This window comes from Schistocerca nitens, chromosome 2 (genome assembly GCF_023898315.1).
Source record: "Schistocerca nitens isolate TAMUIC-IGC-003100 chromosome 2, iqSchNite1.1, whole genome shotgun sequence".
NCBI classification, from domain to species: Eukaryota; Metazoa; Arthropoda; class Insecta; order Orthoptera; family Acrididae; genus Schistocerca; species Schistocerca nitens.
The window spans coordinates 589,928,946-589,946,566 of NC_064615.1; the positions used below are offsets into that span (position 1 = coordinate 589,928,946).

Genomic DNA, 17,621 nt, shown 5'->3' on the forward strand with positions numbered 1-17,621 from the left:
AGTGTGTTGTCTGGAATTTTCATGTTGGAGAAGAGGGTGCGTCATTCGAGGACAAACTCTTAGCATTCGAAACTCGATTATAGAACGCTATTTCTCACTCACCGGCATAGTTACGTTACAGACGACCATGTTACACCTAACTATTAGGAGCGCTCTAGCCGCAGAGTACTGCAAATACGTAGACATGAAAAATAAAGATGTAGAATGTTAATAACATCTGTTCTATTTTCTTGGGCCTTTATTCCACTTCAATGCGGGGTCGGCCCTGTTGCTATGGATTTGGCGATGTTAATGTCAGAGGGTGGCTGGATGCCCTTCCTGCCACCACCTCATACCCCCTCAGGTTGGAATTACTGTACCTCAGCAGTCTGCAACTAGTGTAAGCCATGAAATAGAGCGATCGTTATTAGCTGTCTGCGAGTAATGTAACTGAGTTGGGACATATGGACCAGCCCAGTATTCACCTAGTGGGATGTGTAAAACCGCCTAAAAACCACATCCAGGCTGGCTGGCAAACTGGACCTCGTCGTTAATCCGGCAGGGGGATTCGATCTGGGGCCGGCGAGCCTACCTGAGTCCAGGAAGCAGTGCATTAGCGCCATCAGTTAACCTGGCAGGTCTCATTCTTTTTTATATACCCTGTATATTAGCTTGAATCGCATCGGCACGAGGATACACATAAGCATTTAAGATATATCTATAACCTTGCGCAAACGCAGCTCAACTACAGCACACGCGGTAATGATGCTGATGAATTTAGGTGCACAACAGCATGGGCACTAGTGCCCTTAGTAGATACCAACATATACATCTAGTGGTTTGGACGACATCTGGTCTCATAAGCGAAATTGCTGCAACATATTAGCAGATATTTCTTCAGAACTTCTGACTATGTCGAAACAAAGATATGGGATTGTATGTATTGGACTCACACAGGGGTTTCATCGTATGTATTACAATACAACAACAGTTTTAAAAACGTCTTTGTGACATAATGCCTCTTACATGAATGACTGGCTACGTTAAATAAAATATAATTAACAGTGGCTGAATCATCGACTCTGTCCAACACTTCAGATAGGAGGACTGATAAGTCACAAAATTTTAAAATAAATGTTACCCTGTTGCCGTTGTCAGATAGGTTGTTTGTTGGACAGCGTCCAGACAACGAGAGAATTGGACTTAGGTCGGTCTGTGTGATTAAACCATATACTGTACCGAAACTGGTAGGCCAAAAGCTGTGATTGGTTATCATTCAGCTGGAGAAGAAAACATCATGTCTCTGCATAACGTACTATTCGTAACGTATGGAGGCCTGTGCACGCACCTAATGGTACATCATCCAACGCACTGACACAGCTGCAGCCTGAGTGCATCCCTTTGATGGATTTTTTATTAACTATACCAGGCACCGGCTTCTTGCGAAATCAAAACACATCTGTTGTCATTTTAGAAACTAACCCGTGAATGAAATGGCCAAGCATTGTTCTGAAGTCCACTGAACATCTTGGCCTGTCCGCTTTAAACGCTCCTTCGAGTGACGTGATTCTATAATTTTCTGACACTTTAAGTGACTGACGCGTGTGCAATGCTCTGTATGTTACAAAAATGCTAAGATGCATGTTCTAATTCCTCGTTGGACTGTCGTTACCCAGTACAAACACTGTGGGATCTGATTTACAGATCCGAGAACGATACAGTTTACCTTCTCCAATAGAATAATGCTTCATAAGTTGTGTTAATTTTCTACAACTTCATCCACATCTATTCTCTGCAAGCCACCTTATGGCAGCTTCTGAGTTGATAAGAGCTTTGCTATTTAGTCATTGTCTTAGAAACTCACGCATTCTTGCCATTCACTCGTATTAATTATCATGAACCACCCGTTGCGTTTACGACTTAAATACAAGATAATCTAGCCCGTAGAGACATGCAGGAAAACGCAGAAGTCCAAAGTTGACTCTGTACTTGTGAAGAGGCCTGTGTTCGGTCGCGGCCATCCCATATTTCAATCTTTTGTATTGTAGTTCTTTTTATACAAGCGAAGAACTACTTTGTTTTATTACCGTCACACGGTATAGCTCTGAGTCCTACGCATAGAGTAAGAACGGCAAATGTCCTTGGATGATTTTCATGTTGAATATTTCAGTTTCAAGGGGCTGTTTACCAAAATGATGAAGCATCCAGATATTTGAAATGGTGTTCTTCCTTAGAGTACTTCTATACTATTGTTTTATTAACGAGCAGTAGAATGACATACTTGGGAAGCCAGATTGAAAGTGATCGACCCCCATACGCAGGTCAGGAGAAGCAGAGAAATGGTTTGACAGACTTTTGTGAAGCAGCTGAGCTTCCAGGTAGTAACGGGAGGGGGACCGACAATATCTTCGGCATCCACCCACCCACACATCGCGTCGCTGGGACAGAAAACGGGAGGCCGCATTCCATCCCGATTACGCCTCCCGCGACGCGAAAGGTTACGCACAAACATCCTTGACTAAGGAACGCAGCTGGTGAGGCACCTCTTTCCCGCGCTACTCCTTGCGCCGCAGCATCGCAAGTGGCCGCACGGCGGGCAGGTAGAGGCGGCAGCGGCCGTCTGATTGGCAGAGAAAACAGCCGCCGGCTGCCGCAGCCAGGTGGTGGGGGTAGGGACCGGCACATCCGCGGAGGCTCGGTTCGCCGTCTCGCGGTGCGTCGAAGTCTCCAAGCCAGTTGCGAGCGACACGTCACGGTGGGTGGTAGTTGTGCGTTTTCTTTGTGACCTGTGGTGTAGCGCTGTGTGTTTGTGCGGCCGACGAACGATTGACATTGATGTCTGTAGCCTACAGGATCTATTTGTGACAGAAAGGTGAGCTACAAAGACATGTTACTTCCCAGTCGTGATCAATACGTGTTCGATGAATTTATGGTACTAAGTTAGAAGTGACATGCATTTAACGTCATGTATGACTGTCTTGTTAATCTGTATGAGACTTTTACATAAGGTGTGTAGTCTAATTTTCACCGAGAGGCCTTTTACGTTACGTCAAAATTCAATACGGAATAAACCTTCGAACCGTTCAACAACTCACAGACTGCTTTGATCACAGTGGTATTTCTGATACTAACCCCGACATCTGAGTCAGCTTAAGAACCCCTTATTGGAAGGTATACAGCATAATGTGGAATCCGGATTGGACCTGGCAGATTTGAAACACACATTTTGGGGCAAAAAGATACATTAGCTATTAGAACAAACCTGAGATCTCTGATAAGCTTGAACGGAGAAGGTAGGGATTACTCGCATGGCATTTAAATCAGCTGAGTCAGCAAGGCACCCCCCTGATTTTCCAAAATATTTTCTACATAAATATTCCTATTAATAATAGAACAGCAATTAGTCTGTTTTCCTGTTTGATGACAGCCTTCATCTCTTAATCTCTTGTACTAATCCTTTTCTCCTCACATATTTATCGCATCCAGCTTCTTCAGTAGACTGTTTTACACGTTTGCATATTTATCTGGCATTATAAGTTTTTCGCTCTATCACTCCTTCCAGGTGAACTTATCCAAGGACGCATTATCGGGCACCGGACTATTATTGGGGAAGACAGCCTCAAATCCTCTTTCGGTTTTTGGATCCACCTTTTCCATGGTTTCCCTGTAACTTCCGCATGGGAATATCGCCATGGTTCCTTAAAATAAACGACGTCAAACAATTCGCAATTTTGTCACAATGTAGCCTCAGCTTCGGCCAAGACAACGTCTGTTGACGAGATCGCCAGTGGCTTTAAGAAAGCTATCTCACGACAGAATATGTATTTCAAGAAAAAGCAGAAATGGTTTATTTTTCTACTTACATCATACTCAATTTGTACTGCAGTCTCAATATTCAGCAACGTCCAGAGTGGACGAGAAAAATTCCCAACTTTCCTTCAGTTTCTTGTTCAGTGAGACTATCACGTTCATTCTAACGTGTCCTATCAAGGATCTGTCCTTAACCTTATCAAACTGCACAGCTTTACAGATAATCTATAGTCTTTTTATAAGGCGGGGTATTGTCATATTCTCCTGGGGTAGCGAACTATCATTTGCATTTATGTATACCACGTGGACCCTCCCTGCGTTGTTACGAACATGTTTCTGGAGTTCCTCAGTCGTGCATTATTTCGGAGCATGGCATATACTATGAAAATACTTGTTCTGTTATTGGGCTTCTGTGGCTTTACAATTTACTCAGAAATGAAAACAAGTTCCAACTAAACCATGCCTAGGTCGTATAGAATGACATACTGAAAAATTTCGTGCCCATATATGCATATGTATTCATTCTGCATTCAAACAAAGTTCTATTTCTTCTTCCTTGTTCAGAATTTAAAACCACAAATACCAAACTGAGTGCTGTACCTGAAGATGAAATTACATTACACTAAAATTCAAAATTTCTCTTTACAGTCGTTCAAAACACAATTTTTGTAGCAGTGTAGTTTAAATGTCTCAAATAAACATCTGCGTATTTCGTTTAATTAGCTACCGATGATGGACTTCTGGTTACTATCGTAGTTAGCTCTGCATGATGGGTGGTGGACTATGTACATCCGATAACTGTGATTTAAGCCTGGTTCTTCGTTCATTTAACGGAAGCAGCTGTGCGATTCTAAGACTCTAACTGAACATTGATGCATGACTTAATCTAATCATGCTGAAGGTGGTTGAATGAACCATTATAAGATCTGGGCAATTCTACCAAGATCGTCTAGGTACCTTACATTGACTCTCAGAACAGTCTTCCTCTCCAGTATTCATATACTTTCTACTGTCTGGTTATTTAATGGTTACGTCCATCCCTTACACCATACAAGAAATCTACGTGTGGAAGCTATATCCGTTGTCCTCTATCTCTGCCTTGTTGCGGCCACCTATGACTCAGAAAACTGAAACAATTATCTGCGTCATAAACGATAAGAAAAAGTGTGTGACAATGGTAGTTCTTTGGTCTGTCTTCTTTAATTGATCCATTGTTACCATGTGAATTGTGCCAGGATGTCTCACATTAAATGAAAAGTTTTATTTTAATTCTTACTGACAGAATTGCTTACTTCTACGTACGATACTCGAGTATTATTCGTCAGTATGGGGCCGTTACAAGGTATGATTGATATAGGAAATGCGAACGATACAAAGAAGAGTTGAATATTTCGTCACTGTATCGTCACGGAAGTGCCCATCCAACTCCAGTGGCAGACGCTACAAGAGAAGCGTTCTGCAGCACGGTGTGGTTTACTGATAAAATTTCGAGAGTATACGTTCGTACAACAGTCGATTAATGTGTTGCTTCCTGCTAATTGTATCTCGCGAAGACATCGTAAAGGTAAAATTAGAGAGGGATTCGAGTTTACACGGAGGCTTCCCAACAATCGTTCTTCCCGTGGACCATTCGTGACTGGAACAGGAAAGGGGAAGCGAGACTGGTAGACCGCTACACACCGTAAGGTAGCTTGCGGAATTTATATGTTGGGACACCTATTTTGTAAGAAACCATAAACAAACTTTTAATATCATGTTTAGTAGTATTAGTAGTACTATATACTAAAAATGAGTAATGCTGCAATTTGGAATGAAAATAGTCCGAAAACACCAGTGTCACAGACACGAGTACCTGTAAAATGCGCATGCAGACGACTCTTTTAATGTAAGTACAAAACACGAAAATCCAACCACTGACAATGTTTTAAAACACTGGATTTAAACGTGTATAAATCCGCATTTTAATCTAATTTTAAGTTGTTACTAGACAGATTTAAAATATTACAAGTAATTAAATGTTACCTAGCCACACCATTGCTATACAAGTGGAATAGATACAGCTGTTGACGTATGCATTCCACTTGCGACGTGAGGCCCAACCACTGTGAGATAGGCTTCCCCGCGCTACAGCCCTGAGCAGCCTGGGCTGCCTCAGCCGGTGCAACGGCCTACATACGCGCCTGCCGTTCCGCGAAAAACCAGCCGTTGAGGGCGACGACGTTCCAGCCGGAAACACACTAACCTTCTTGCGTCGCCCGCTGGCCAGCTGCCTTTCTTCGACGGTGATACAGGCCCATAGGCATCCGCAAGCCGGGGGAGAGGAGCATTTGACTCCTCGTGGAATCTGTTATAGACTTTTTATTTATTTCAGAATTCTCGCGTATTTTTAGAAATGATTGTCTGTGATTCTACTGAACCGCAGAGTTAGCATTGCCGAATTCAATAGGAAACACACTGGCTCTAGTGAGCAATCAATTGTCGTTAGGTTGTTCACGGAAAATTAAACTGGTTTCTTGTTATGGCGGCGGTTTCGGCGTTGTTGGGGGGAGGGTTGAGGGGTGAGAACCTTTACAGAACATGTCCGAAACAGAATGCCCGATCTTTTCTCTTTTGCTTCCTTGTATGGCGATCTCTTCTGCTTCCTCGTATGGCCATTAGCGAGTTACAGCTAGCCCTGTACAGACACAATTGCTTTATACCTACCAGACACGCATCCCCAGTTCCCACAAGAATAACCCTTTCGCCTACTGCACGTCTTAATCTCAACAGTAGATTTGCATTTGACCCGTCAAGTCTTGCTGGGACTTCATTCAGTTCTACACAGTGTAGCGATCGTAGTAGAGTGTGAAAAACACCTCATGCTATGCCGTAGGTGTATGCACCTATACTTCATCCGTGGATCCAAACGCAGAAGAATTGCCAGTTTCTGTGCTGTGAGAGAGGTAAAAATGGTGAAATACCAAGATCGAAATGATGTCTGTGTCCAGTTGCCATGGCTGCACAGCACCGTGCCAAACCAGGGAGACAAGGGACCTACGGTGTTAAAGAGCTGATTCTACTTAGCTATGTGATGGTTTCTTCCAAGGTTTCCTACATTCATAGCCATATTAATAATTTAAAAAGATGAAATTTGCATACCTTCAGGGTGTAATAGAAATATACCTCCATAAAACTATTGACTGGGTAACTACCAAACGTTTAAGATACAGTAAACTTCGCCCATTGCCATTCATTTTTATTTCTTGGGGCACAACACGTTCTCAAATTCAAGTAATTTTGGCTACCGCTCATGTAGAAGCCTGCTGTGACTAAGATTTAACAATATCCTAGATGAAAGGAAAACTTGTAACATGACTGTAATTGACTTCCAAAAATTACAGAAACGTCTAAGAAAATTTCACAAAATCCATTACAGTAATGACGACAGGACGTATTAACTTACATATCCTATCAAAAATGCGACAGGCTATTTTACGTTAAAAACTGGTCATGATAACCTTCTAAATTTTATGTAATGTAAACTACGAAGCAGACTTCAGCAGTTAAATATTCGTAGCAGACCGTAAAAGCTTCGGCGCCTTGAGTCAGCTTAAGACGTTCAGGGATTTTAAAATATGCAGATGGGGATAAAATTTTGCGGATAACGGGCTGGAGTTGCCCATGCGGATGCATTTTCTCTGTCAGAACTCTACTTAAATGCCATCGGGTTAGACATAAGAGGCCGCAGAATATAGGTAGTTACCGCCCTGGAAGCTTACAGTCGAAAGAAATTCACTTACGTTTGCCGGAAATTTTCCTGGTTCAAATATACTTATCAAAAACTGACATCGAGCATGATACTGGGATATGTGATGCGGTCAACACTGTTCGTTATACAGGGGGTAACAGGTAGAAGTGCAGATATTTTTATATTTGGTGCTTTAATATGTACGAACATCAGTGTGTTGGTCGTCTTTTCTCTGCGTCGAACAGTCTTCCCGCAAACACATCGCATAACTTACTACCTGATGTTTCCTGCGCCGTCATAACTGCACTACGAAGCGCACTCTGCCTGCCAGTAAAGACTAACCGTTTTGCGTCCATGCATCCACACTTGAACAGCTGACCTGCTACCTATGGGAAAATAAGCAGTAATCCACATGTACTTGGAGGTACTAACCATTCTGAAAACATACGACTTGTAATAATTATTATCCTGCAAATGACGTAAATACTGATGTAATGTTGTTCAGTACACTGCCCTCAGTCACCAATAGAAATATCTGCACTTATACCCTTTACATCATAATATAAAATCGTGGATAAAGTACCAACCTGATGGCAATATTGGCAACTAGCCGTTAATGTCAAAAGAAATGTAAAGTTGTACACTTCACCCAACGTCATAATGCAGTCGCCTATGATAGGCGATTAACGACTCACAACAGGAGTTAACCACGTTACACAGATACCTAAGAGTAACAATCGGAAGAGATATTATATGGAATGATCACATAGAATCTGTTAAAGCGAAACCAAACAGCAGGCTAGAGTTGTTTGGTTGATTACTGGAAAACTGTAGGTTGTCTACAAAAGACTACCTAGATGACTTTTGCCCTGTTTATAGTGAAATACTGCTCAATTGTGACAAATCAGCATCAAGTCGAATTAATAAGGGATGTATAGGGCCTGCGAAGAAGGGTAGTGCAGATGTTTATAAGTATGGTTTCTCACGGGATAGTAACAGAAATATTGGAAAATCTCACCGGGCAGATTCTCGAATAAAGACGATTGCTATTGTAAAAATTCAATTGCGCAGTTCCATTTTCACTGCGGGAGCTATGAATGTTTTGTACCCACGTAGAGGCAGTAAAGTTAAAATCAAACTAATAAGAGCCTGCACAGAGGTTAAAATGTAGTCTGTCACACTTCACCCATAAATTGAACGGAATATACGGTGCAATAAATGACCTCACCCATTCACTGTACAGTGATTCATTGAGTTTAAATGCAGATGATAAGCAGAAGTCATCGGTTTTCAAAGGTTAATGTGAAAATCACAAACCAGAACCAGGAACATCTCTATCTGAATGTATGTGTGTGGAAGGGGGTTAAGGAGGCGAGGGGTGCATTTAACTTCCTTGAATCAAATAACCAATTCAGCCATCATGTTGCTGGAGACTTAATAGTTGAATGTGTGACCTGAATACGAGACTTTATACATACGGTTTAGAGGTGTATCAGAGAATGGCTCATTATAGTATAAGGGTCGGATATTGCAGCTACATGTCACAAACCTATGAGTTGCTAATATGAGCTATACGTCTCTATGGGACATAAAAGCATCAGCAAGTTATCTTAGAGAGAAATTATGCGGGATCAGAGCTTCGTTATGCTAAGTATAGCTGGATTGATTGAGATACTGTAACAATACGTTCACTGAATAAAGATATAAAAACTTTGTGAATTTAAATTAGAAGAAACGAGTTGGAAAATCGATTTTTTAAATCTGGAAGCGAAAATATATCCACATTTCCACATCGTACTCTACTACAGACAGGTGAAGATATGGACGGGTAACTGAAGATGCTAGAAGTCAGTATTCCCAATGAGGATAAAGTTGCCGGAATTTCATTTACATTGTTATATTGGCTACTGCGCTACTTCTTAACACGTTGACTGCAGTGAGGCTGTTGGCAACTCTGTTTCCTCGTGACAGTCAACATCTTAACGTGTCACAGAACAGTGTTCTGTTAAGTGTCACTGATACACCAGAGCACTCTTACCTTGAGAGGGGCACTAACGTGTGGTAGCGGCATCTTTCGACTCTAACTGGACTGAAACTGTTTTATGAGTAAATGACTGACATAGAAGTCCAGGAACTTGTAACCACATTGAAAACGGCCTTCCATACCGTACAGCTGAGCTCTTATTCCCCGAAAGTAACAATGCACGCGTGAATGCGTAATAGTGTTTGTTGTATTATCGTTCTTATTCCATCTAATCTCCAGTACAGCCTCAAGGCAATCGTTTACGCATAAAATGCCACATTATTCGAGATTTTAACAGACGCAGTATGCGAGGCAATAGGATGTTAACTACGAGCAGGTGAAGTGTTGGGATGAACTTCACATTGACGTTTTTTCAGCAGAATGAGCGTTCTCGAAGTCTGTATTTGATATTTACTACATGCAATCGGAATCGATAGTTTCTTACTTCTCTGAACGTAGCTGTTGTTTGGCCGTGACATTTTTCTCGTTCCGCAGCAGAAATGCTATCGCGGAAGTGCGCAATTATTTTCTGCCGTCGCAGTTCGTTACCGTTTCTGCTTGCGGTACGCATTGTAGGAAAAACCTGTTTGTCAGAGATTTTAATGTATATGGCGACTCACACTGGTCCATTACTGAACATGAGGCGGCATATCCCAACACGTCAAGGCGTTGTAGTGCAAAATGTGAGGAGAAACACAATTTTTACAGCTTTAAATTTCTTGCTGGCTGCATACTGCATCTAGGACGCGGAAGTACGAGTGCAGGAGGCTGCTTTGGATATCTTATACGACGGACGCGTCTCTTCGTCATACCGATAGGTGCAAAATTCACTACAGACGTATGAGATTACTGAAATTCAATTTCCAAGTGCAAAAGCCGTATTACCCAAAAGGAAGAAAAATTGGGATTTAACAGAGCATTGCTGATGAAGTGTTCAAAGACAGTGTATCTATATCTCCAGCTATTTTCCACGAACCGTCTCAACTGCATGTGGCAGGCTACTTCGAATACCACCACGATATCCATCGCTCGCTGTTGCATTCTCGAACTGTCCACAGGAAGAATGACTGCAGACAAGCTGCTGCATCAGCTAGAATCTCTGTGATTTTACCTTCACGTCGCTATATGTGAGAGGAAGTAACGGACTTGGTTTATATCTTATTGGGGAAGTAAATCAAACGTGTCGTTTACAAAGGAACACTAACGGCTTTCGTCTTAAACAGTCAATAACTCCACTACACGGTAGCATTGCCAATGTTACCGATGACAGTGCCACTAAAGCTTAGTTACTAAATACAATTTCCCGAATTTCCTGTACCAAGGAAGACGAATTAAATATTCTAGAACGCGAATCAAGAACAGCCGCCAACATAACTAATTTAGAAGTAAATATCCACGGTGTAGCGCAATAGCTTCAATCACTTAATAAAGGCAAGTCTTCCGGTGCAGGTTTCGTACCAGTTAGGTTCCTTTCAAAGTATGTTGATGTAACAGCTCCATACTTAGCAGTCATATGCATTCCTCGCTCGACGAAAGATCCGTACCTAAAGACTAGAAAGTTGCAAAGGTCCCACCAGTACACGAGAAAGGAAATAGAAGTAATCCGCATTATTACAGACCCATAGAAACTGACGTCGATTTGCAGTAGGATTTTGGAACATATAACGTGTTCGAGCTTTACGAATTACCTCGAAGAAATGATGTATTGACACACAGTCAACACGGATTCAGGAAATATTGTCCTTGTGAAACACAACTGGCTGTTTATTCACACGAAGTAATGACTGCTGTCGACAGGAGCTCTCAAGTTAATTCCATATTTCTATATTTTCAGAACAGTTTTGACATCATTCCTCACAAGTGGCTTCCAATCAAACTACATCCCTATGGAGTATCGTCTCAATTGTGCGAATGGATTCGTGATTTCCAGTCAGAAACGTCACAGTTCTTAGTAACTGACGGGAAGTCATCGAGTAAAACAGAAATGTTATAGGCCCTACACTACTCCTAATCTATATAAACGATTTTGGAGACAACCTGAGCAGCCCTCTTAGATTGTTTGCACATGATGCTGTCGTTTACCGTCTAGTAGGTCATCATAAGATCAAAACTAAATGAAAATCATTTGGAGAAGATATCTGTATGATGCAAGAAGTCGCAATTCACTATAAACAATAAAAGTTTGAAGTCATCCACATTAATACTAAAAGAAATTTTGGTTAGTTACTTGTTCAGTTATATGTTTCACAGATTTTTTAACAGATTATCAGTTTTAAAATAGAAATTCGTCCATGCAGTAGGAGATGTCCAAGAGAAATGAGTTTCGGTTGGATTTAGAACTTGCTTTGATACCTGTCAGACGTTTTATGATAGTGGGCAAATATTGCAGATTTTTGTTGCTGCATATTGAACTCCTTTCTGACCCACGGATAGCTTTAATAATGAGTAGCAAAGGTCATTTTGTAGGTGTGGATATCACTATTCTTCTCAAATTGTGAATCATTTGTGAGAAATTTCATTAGCGAAGATGTGTATTGTGAGGTGCAGTTAAATGTCCAACTCCTTGAAGAGGTACCTACATGACGACATATTATCCTTACTGCTCACTTTTGTGCAATCGTTATTTTCATTCTAAGCGATGAGCAACCCAAGAAAATAATTCCATAATACTGTTACACGATAAATTAAACAAATATAAAGGCTGTTAACGCAGCTGAATACCTAGGGATTACAATTACTAACATCTTTAATCAGAACGATGACGTAGAAAATGTTGTGAACAAGGCGGAATAGACTGCGTTTTAGTGGCAGAACACTTAGAAGACGCAATAAATCTAATAAAGAAACTGTACATGGCTATTGTGCGTCCCCTTTTGGAGAATTGCTGCGCGGTACCGGATCGTTACAAGATAGCTCTGACGGAGGACATCGAAAAAATTCAGAGAAGGGCAGCTGGTTTTGCATTCTGGCGAAACAGAGGAGAGCGTGTCACAGTCAGAGGACATCGAAAAAATTCAGAGAAGGGCAGCTGGTTTTGCATTCTGGCGAAACAGAGGAGAGCGTGTCACAGATATGACACGCGAGTTGAGTGGCAGTCATTAAAACAAAAGCGTTTTTCGTTGCGGCAAGCTTTCCCCTCGAATGCGGAATTATTCTGTCGACACCCACCTACATAGCGAAAAATGATCATCGTAATAAAATAGGAGAAATCAGAACTCGCTTGGAAAACATTTAAGTGTTCGTTTTTCCCGCACGCTATACGAGAGTGGAAAGTGTGAATTACAAAGTAGTCTTGGAGATATTTTATGGAAGCCACAGAATATCTACATACGGTGTGCCGAACGGTAATCTAAACTCCATTTATCCCAACTGTCGCGGCAGCTTCATCGCTTCATTCGTTTCAGGCATGCTTTTAAAATAGCTATAGTCCTTCACGTCTTCAGGAACTTCCTTTGGCAGTTACATGGTGAACAGAATCACCGATACAGAGTGGAGCAGCTCTAATGGCTCTGAGCACTATGGGACTTAACAGCTATGGTCATCAGTCCCCTAGAACTTAGAACTACTTAAACCTAACTAACCTAAGGACATCACACAACACCCAGTCATCACAGAGTGGAGCAGCAAGAAGAAACCCTAAAGAAATACACCTCGCACATTGTATCACATGTAAACAGAATGTGAATGCGTGAACTAGCATTCGTGCAGACACACGACTAAAAACTGAAGGACAGCTGCACGCAAAAGGAGTGGTTCGTGCGCTTATAGCGCGCGGTTAACCTCGGTGAACGATTAATGGCTACAGACTTGGCGACGCGAATGGTCACACAAGAATCTATCATTCGGCTTCTGCCTCAAACGGAAGAAAACAGCGATGAACTTCCCCGGCAGAGAAAGCGATCAGCGGTTAGGATCGTAAGTTGATTGAGGGAGAAGAAAAAGTCGCAGCTGTTCTTCGCTAACTGATATTAGTTGCAGTTGCGCATTCAACAACGAAGCGCGTGCTTGGTAATCACTGTTTACGATAAAATACAAATAAATAATACCAAACATATGCAAAGTTTGAGACTGGTTTCTTATGCAACAATGTTGAAACGTCCTTGGCAGCTGATTTATTACACATTGCAAATAACACTATAATGAATAAAGGTCTTAGAGGCTCCCCAGATGAACAGTTTCACATTTCGGTAGTTTATTATCGACAATTTTTTGCATTAGGAAGTGAAGGTCATCATTCAGATCAATCATCATCTGAACATGGAGTCAACCAGCAAAGAAACTGGTAACGAAAATTACACTTTTACCGCTACAGTGATCCATTTTCATGCGCTTTCATGTGATCTACTTAAATACTGAAGCAAATTTTCTCTCTTTTCTAAACGTGACGTTTCATGCGTGTTTTTGAATCTGTTGGACGAGTGTGGTGAAAGCTTGTGCAGTGTAGTGCTTTGGCTCTTCCATAGGATAATCATGAGCATGAAAGCGGAGACAAACCTGTTGCCGTCACACACACGTCCCCTCCAGTGTTGCACTAAGGAGGCTACAGATGGACGCTTCACAGTGACAGTGTGATGTGTGAATTGTGATGAGATGCTTCCGGTTTACCCCAGGACATGGGCGCACGGGCTGGTGATCCCCCCACCTTGACAGTCACTGCTGGCCAGATACGAACCTATCATAAGGACTCAAACAAAACATTAGCTATCGAAGCAAGTAAATTTTCTTACGTGAAAAATGTTACAGCGATTATTTACTGGGATCACTTGCATTTGTACTTAATAAACCTATATACATTATAAGAAGGAAACAACCCATGTTAGACACGAAAGACAAGACAACGCTGCCCTTTCTTTCAGATTGAAGATAAAAGTATAACTTTTTCTAATGTTCAGTAGGGAAAGAGAACGTCTGCAGACTTAGCATCCTGTTCAATACGCTATTCGTCCAGTACAGCCACTGTATTATCCAGTTCGATGTGCTTATTAATTGAAATGTTATTATGAGATTATTCTGAGTGCAAAATTAGATTTGTGTAATCAACATTATTATATTATATTATAACACAAGTGCCATGCCATGTTCCGGCGCCGGCCGGGGTGGCCAAGCGGTTAAAGGCGCTACAGTCTGGAACCGCGCGACCGCTACGGTCGCAGGTTCGAATCCTGCCTCGGGCATGGATGTGTGTGATGTCCTTAGGTAAGTTAGGTTTAAGTAGTTCTAAGTTCTAGGGGACTGATGACTTTAGAAGTTAAGTCCCATAGTGCTCAGAGACATGTTCCGGCGCTTGTGTTTCATTCATTATTCAGTTGTCAGTCGTCTGGATAATATAGTGAGCTTGGTACGAAATTCCGGCTGCTGCTGCTGAAACTGATATTTTATTACACCGAAGAACACAAGATATCGGGTCTTTGCCCAAGTACTTCAGCTTTCAAACATATTTAAACCCCAACAAGTTATGATAATAAAACAGAGGCAAAAGGGTTTATCCTGTAATCATTTCATGGTTTGACCAAGACCCTTTGTTCAGTTAATCCTGTTCTATGTGTAAAAGTTTGTGATGTGTACATATTTAGCAGCCATAGCTGCTGGAACAGAGGTACTGGGTATTTCATGGCGTTAGTTATTGTTCTTACCCGCAATGAGCGGACATAGATTACGGACCTGCGTATGTAATAAAGTAGATGAAGTCATAAGAGAAATTTAGTCCTAATGCATATCGTTCAAATATTTTTTTCATTTTTATTGGTTGTTCAGGGTCACTTAAATTATAAGCATATTTTTTTAATTAAAGACGCCACAACACTGAGCCTTAGAGCTCGTGTTATGGGTATCACAGCCCGTATTACAGTACTGGTACCTTGAGAAGCGCCAGTTTATTGTTTTGTCATTAATTTTGCGAATTCTTCCACATGTAATTTATTTAATCATGCTTCGTGTTCATGTACAGAATCTCTGCACGTGTCGAAGAAGTTAATAAATACTGAGTTTGCAGCTTATGAATACTAAAGAAGGCCCATGACAATGTCCGCTTAGCGGGAATCTTTTAAACGACAGAGCAAGAGAGAAAGCAGCGCGCCTTCATTAAGTCTGACATTTCAACTATCGTATTCAGAGACATCAAGATCTGGTGCATCTCCTCGCGCAATTTCAGGCGGTTGCAGTTCAAATTAAGGTTTCCACGGTTGTACCAGCGCGCAATGTGGAACGTGTCATTATTGCGTCCTAACCGTGTCCGTGGCGACTCTTACAACACGGCTGCTTCCCAACGCAAGCACAGACGCTGAAGATGGTACACTTTATGTGGCGGCGGTATACAGGCGGTGCAACGCAGCTCAGCCCGTCTTGCATTTTCCACGGAGACAGATGGCTCCGCAGCTGTGGCGCCCGCCGACCGCAAACCGTAGTGCTTCGTGGCGTCCCACTTCCTCACCCACCCACCCACCCCCCCCCCCCCCCGCCCCCGCCCAAAGCTGGAGCCTCGACTAATGCTGTTCGGTTGGTGTTAGATGTTCGCAGGTTGTCCACATCACGAAATCTGTGGCTGTCTTCAGCAACGCTGGAAGTTGAAGCAGCAAGTCTGCCAAAATGAAATGTTCCCTATGGTTCTTTATGCTATAATACGGATACTTTCGTCTGCTTTATTAGACTGCAGAGTTAAAACTTAGCTATACAAAGTGTCTGATGAATAATTGTGCTAATGGAGAGTGTTTTTTCCCTGAGAACGAGAGAAGACGGAAAGTCCATATAAACATGTCTCCTAAAAAGCTATTTCGTAATAATAGTCGCTTTACGTGTAAAACGATAATCTGAGTGACTAGGAATCACATGCTGCAGGCCGTACTTTAATGAAATTACATTAAAAAAATAATCAGTTACCCCCTTTAAATTGTTTTTAGTTAATTTATCTTTCTTTCAGTCAGTACGTACGAACTTTGTTGTAGAACCTCTTATTTACTGTGGTAATAAAAATTCTTTTGGACAGAATTAAGTACATTTAAAATTACGTGAACTTAGTCAACCCTCTCATGCTGAATTCATATTAACTGATTAAGAATACTTAGTTGAGAATTAAATCCTTTACATAATTCGGCATTGGCACACATTTTCTAAATGCAGTGTTGTTTTTTTTTTTAATATTTACTGAATTCTTTCCCGGCGTTAGCTATGGAACACGAGACTGTCTCTATTAGCAGAAAATGGTTAAATATTGCCAAGCCGACGTTTAATTATCATTGATAAAACACACTTCACTATATATTTAAGTTATTTGAAAGAACCAAAATTGTTAAATTTCAACGTTAACTATCCGCCTATGAATGCACAAATGTGAAACTAGTAATAAATTCCGTCAGTCTCAGATCGCTGTAAAAGAAAAACATTTTCTTAATTCACTGCTAATTCTTATCTGCTCCCGATTTACGGGTTTGGTTAATTTTTCTTAGCGGAACAATTTTTTTAATGTGCCGCCGCTGCAAATCGTTCGGTCGCGGCACAGCCCAGCAACACCGCTAAAAATGCTGAAAATTCTTTAAAGAAATATTATAGATGACATGGGCAAGCTAATTTACATTAGTAATACACACTTTTGTTAAATTATAATGTATTTAGACCACAACAATAATTCAACTTACATTAGTTTGTAATTTCTCCTCTAATGGCGGCTAAATCTAGATACAGACAAAAGAAGTCTACCCATTCATAAAATGCTACGTCACAGCTCCCTCTCACTCTCAGCTCTCGAGGAAGACGACAAAGAATGCACACTATGTATTCCTATTTATATCACTATCAACCGTTAATGTCTCTTTGCAATATGCGGCTGTATTTTACATTTTTGCTGTCGCAGATATTGACACATTTCGTAATTACGTTATGAGTATAGAAATATTACAATCATAAATACATTGAGAATATTACTACAGAAAATATTACAATAATAACGAATGTCCTTTACACAAAATTAAATAATATTTTTTGTTAAATAATTACAGTATATACAAATTGCTTCATAGCGGCGTATATAGAACAGTTAAATTTTAGTTTAATAATAGTGTGAGTGTTGCCAGGGAACGTTACAGTACC

At 41.2% G+C, this 17,621-nt stretch overlaps 1 protein-coding gene across 1 annotated transcript in view; it reads left to right on the forward strand.

The window, feature by feature from the left end:
* Nucleotides 1-2,752: 2,752 nt before the first annotated feature.
* Nucleotides 2,753-17,621, forward strand: part of LOC126236649 (sushi, von Willebrand factor type A, EGF and pentraxin domain-containing protein 1) — a 485,510-nt gene continuing 470,641 nt past the window's right edge. Inside the window, exon 1 of the mRNA XM_049946110.1 lies at nucleotides 2,753-2,851. The gene's annotated coding sequence lies outside the window, so the exon portion shown is untranslated. The remainder of the gene's footprint in view (nucleotides 2,852-17,621) is intronic.